This window comes from Bos indicus, chromosome X (genome assembly GCF_029378745.1).
Source record: "Bos indicus isolate NIAB-ARS_2022 breed Sahiwal x Tharparkar chromosome X, NIAB-ARS_B.indTharparkar_mat_pri_1.0, whole genome shotgun sequence".
Lineage (NCBI taxonomy): Eukaryota > Metazoa > Chordata > Mammalia > Artiodactyla > Bovidae > Bos > Bos indicus.
Window position 1 is genome coordinate 98426887 of NC_091789.1, and position 4858 is coordinate 98431744.

A 4858-nucleotide genomic window follows, 5' to 3' on the forward strand; every position below is an offset into this window, starting at 1 on the left:
GCTGTGGGATATCAAGTTCATTAGGCAGTCAGAATGGTTTAGGATTCTTCAGTGGGAAAACAGGAAGGGTAAACCCCTCTTGAGAGATGACCCACATTGGCTATTTCCTCATTGGACCAGAACAATACCAAATGGGGGATCACTGATAGTGAGGCTTAATCTAGGATAAGTAAGTAAGTGTTAGTCGCTCAGTTGTGTCTGACTCTTTGCGACCCCATAGTCTATAGCCCGCCAGATTCCTCTGTCCATGGAATTCTCCAGGCAAGAATATTGGAGTACGTTGCCATTCTGTTCTCCAGGGGATCTTCCTGACCTAGGTATCTAGCCCGGGTCTCCTGCATTGCAGGCAGCTTCCTTACTGTTTGAGCCACCAGGGGAGGCAATCTAGGGTAAGGGATTTCCTAAGCACTTAATAATTCTCTTTTGGAACTAAGCTGTCAGGTACTGAGAGGCTTTTTAAAGGGTGTGATGGCTCTTCAGGTTGAGGACATGAGTCTGTTGGAAAGCAAGTTTACTGTCAGGAGTTGAATCACACTCTCAGAGGTAGGACTGACCACATCAGAAATGCTTTCAGTCTTTGTTCTAAATTCTTCTGGGCCCCCTCTGAGTTTAGGGAAATTCCCAGCCTTAGTAACTATCTCAGACAGAATCTAGAGGATATGAACAGGAGGAGTGAGTCATACTGAAAGTAAGTGCTTAGTGGGGAGGCATATTTTAGGAAAGTGTCAAAAGTGAAAGTTCAAGAAATGCAAAAATTGTAAACAAGATTTTATCCAATCAAATCCAACAATATATTTTGAAAGATAACCAAGTGGAGTTTGTCTCAGGAATGCAGGACTGACTTAACATTAGAAAATCAGTTATTGCAATTCATCATGTTAACAATCCCTCTCCAAATCCCGTATGATTATTGCAATAAATGCAGAAAAACATTTGACAAAATCCAATATCCATTCCTGATTTAAAAAGAAAAAACTAGGAATGTAAGGGAACCCCTCAACCTGACATGGAGCATTTACAAAAAATCCACAGCTGACACTACGTTTAGTGGTGAAGGACTGAAAGTTTTACCCTCCAACATCAGAGACAACACAAGGATGTCTGGTTTCATCGCTTCTGTTCAGCATTGTACTGGAGGTTCTTGCCAGTGCAATCAGATAAGAAAAGAAAAGAGAGAGGAAAAAAAGGCAAGACATTCAGATGGGAAAGGAGTTAAACTATATTTTTATAGTTATATAAAACTTTATTTTTTATAGAAGATGTAACTCTTTGTAGAAAATCCAATTGAATCTACCAAACAACAAACTACTAGAACTAATAATTCCCCAAGTTGCAAGATACAAGATCAATATACACAAAACAATTATATATACCAACTGTATATAGCAATGAACAATTGGACATAGAAATTTTTAAAATTTCAGCATAATAACATCTAGAAATATGAATTAGGAATGTATCTGACAGAAAGACCTGTACACCTATATTGCTGAAAGAAGACCAAATTAAATGGAAAGATACACCTTGTTCATGGGTCAGAAAACTAAGAATTGTTAAGATGTCTATTCTTCCCAAACCAATTTGTACATTCAACATAATCCCTATAAAAGTCTTAGCAGGCTTTTTTTTTTTTTGCAGAATTGGACAAGGTGATCTTAAAATTCGTATGGAGGGACTTCCCTGGTGGCCCATGATTAAGACTTCCCACTGCAGGGGGCACAGATTTGATCCCTGGTAAGGGAACTAAGATCTTGCATACCATGCAGCCAATAAAATTTAAAAAAATTTTTTTAATTAAATTCATATAGAAATATAAAGGCACTGCAGAACCTGAAACAGAGTACAGAAGCTTTGGTTAGGGTCCAGCCTTTCTACAGGATCAGTCCTGTCGATAGAGCCACCATAGGAAAAACAGTAGAGGGCCTCCACAGGATACAAACAAGCGATTTGCTGAAGTAGAAAACTGAAAAAACTAACAGGCATAAGAAAAGATATGCAAATGCATTGGTTATAAAAAAACTACAAAATGAAATTAGGAGATTTCACTTTAGATCTCATGCTACTACTACTACTAAGTCACTTCAGTCGTGTCCGACTCTGTGTGACCCCATAGATGGCAGCCCAACAGGCTTCCCCATCCCTGGGGTTCTCCAGGCAAGAACACTGGAGTGGGTTGCCATTTCCTTCTCCAGTGCATGAAAGTGAAAAGTGAAAGTGCAGTTGCTCAGTCGTGTCCGACCCTCAGCGACCCCATGGACTGCAGCCTTCCAGGCTCCTCCATCCATGGGATTTTCCAGGCAAGAGTACTGGAGTGGGGTGCCATTGCCTTCTCCGTTAGATCTCATAGATGGCCAAATTTTAGAAAGCTCAGTCATCCCAACTGTGGTGCTAGAGAAGACTCTTGAGAGTCCCTTGGACAGCAAGAAGATCAAACCAGTCAATCCTAAAGGAAATCAACCCTAGATATTCATTGGAAGGACTGATGCTGAAGCTGAAGCTCCAGTATTTTGGCCACCTGATGTGAAGAGCTGATTCACTGGAAAAGACCCTAATGCTAGGAAAGATTGAGGGCAAGAGGAGAAGGGGGCAACAGAGGGTAAGGTGGTTGGATGGCATCACTGACTCAATGGACACGAGCTTGAGCAAACTCAGGGAGATAGTGAAGGACAGGGAAGCCTGGCACATTGCAGTCCATGGGGTCGCATAGTCAGACACAACTTGGCAACTGAACAACAATCATGCCGTGTCCTGTAATAGGGATGTGAGGTTAAGGACCCTCATGCACTTCTAATGATAGAAGGGACTTGGGCAGCCATCCCAGAGATGAATGTGGCAATACATAATCCAGTCAATATCTTCATGTGCCACCTGAAGAAATTCTCACACAGATCCATAACAGGTCAGGCAGGAGAATGTTTGTTATAGTGTGATTTGCAACAGTGGGGAGTTGGGGTCGTCCTGGCTGTCACCAGGGGATACACTCCATAGTTGGCCTTTCAGCAGTTAGATCGGTGAGTTAGACATACACAGAGCAATACGGGTAGCACTGGATGAAAAATAATAAGCTGTAAAACAAAACACTATTCTCATAAGTTACAAATACATGCACATATATACCAAATATACATCTTAAAAGAACTCAAAAGGGTATATATATGTATGTGGTATGTGTTAATCGCTCAGTCATGTCCAATTCTTTGCGACCCCATGGACTGTGCCCCGATAGGCTCCTCTATCCTTAGAATTTTCCAGGCAAGAATACTGGAGTGAGTTGCCATTCCCTTCTCCAGGGGATCTTCCCAATCCCAGGATCGAACCTCGGTCTCCTGCATTGCAAGCAGATTCTTATCATCTCAGCCACCAGGGAAGCCCCTTCAAAGGATATAAGTTAAACACATTCAAAGAGATGCCTGTGAGGCAGGATTTGGCATGGAACAGGGGTGTGGATAATAGGGAATAAATAAAACAAGCAAGGGAAAAAGGAAGAAATAAACAGAAAGCACGTATTCCTTTGTCTTAGTTTACCTACTCTCTGTGGTGTTCATCCTTTAGCATCTGCTCTTCACTAAGGAGGAAACAGCCCCACCTGTCCTCTGTTAACCTGGGGACAGAATGCCTAGGGGAACCTGCCTCAGTATCTGTAGTTTTTCTGTGCTAATTTGACCACATGCTGCTGAAGCTCCTGCACATCCTCCCTCCAAGCACTGCACAGCCTCAATCAGATGTGGACATACATTCCACCGAACAGAAATTATCTGCTGTCTCCTACTCTTGCCCATGCTGGGAAGTTGGGGCATGTCACGGGGAGATGAGAAGTAGAAAAGTTAGAGGGGCCCACTTCCTGTCAAACATATTGTTACCAGACAATATGTTTTACCAAATTGTTACCAAACTAATTTTTCTGGTCTGCACAGCAGCCTGCTGGTGCCCTGACTGTGGTGAGCCATGTGTGTTTCCCTGAACTCACATGTGACCTTACCCTCTGACCTTCCCAGACTTAGCTCTCATAAACTCTTAGGGAAGCTGAAGCCAGACTATGACCAAGAGACTCTGTTCAGCTTACCCACTTTCGGGCATCTTCACCCAACAGCAGCTTTAGTAACCAGCTAGGTGTGTGCTGGCCACACCCATTTTCAAAACAAAACAATATTATTGTCTAGGGCAAAACTTTCAAGGAAAGCAAGAGAATGAGAACATAAAGGTCAAAATAATGGTTTCCTTGGGGGAAGGAAGATACAAAGCAGCTTCTAAAATACTGTAAAGTTCCAGTTCTGAATCTTGGATATTTTATTACTCTTTCTTAAACTGTACAATGGCTTCCCTGGTGGCTCAGTGGTAAAGGATACACCTGCCAGTGCAGGAGACACAGGTTTGATCCCTGAGTCAGGAATATCACCTGGAAGGGGAAATGGCAACCCACTCCAGAACACTTGCCTGGAAAACCTTATGGACAGAGGAGCCTGGCGGACTACAGTCCATGGGGTTGCAAAGAGTCGGACATGACTTAGCAACTAAACAACACAACAAACAGTATAAATAAGTTTTAGAAACTTTTCTATATGTTGAATGCAGTTAAAATTTTTGAAGAAGCACAGTTTTCAACCCCAATAACATTTACACCTGACAGAACACATAGAATCAAAGAGAATCACAATAAACAAATTAGAATATCTGCCTATGGAGGCAGAGGGTTAGAAACGTAAATGGAGAATGAAGAGAAAATGGGATGCATGAATAAGTAAATAAAAAGACATCCAGTCTAGTGGTCAAAGATAATGACAGTTTCCTTTACCTTCTGCCCCTTAATATTGAATATGATAAAGCAGCGGGGCCTTACATATCTTTTCAAAATCAACAG

General features: G+C 42.0%; 1 pseudogene; it reads left to right on the top strand.

The window, feature by feature from the left end:
* LOC109555481 (palmitoyltransferase ZDHHC3 pseudogene) overlaps positions 1-4858 on the top strand; it is a 72375-nt pseudogene that overhangs the window by 29479 nt on the left and 38038 nt on the right.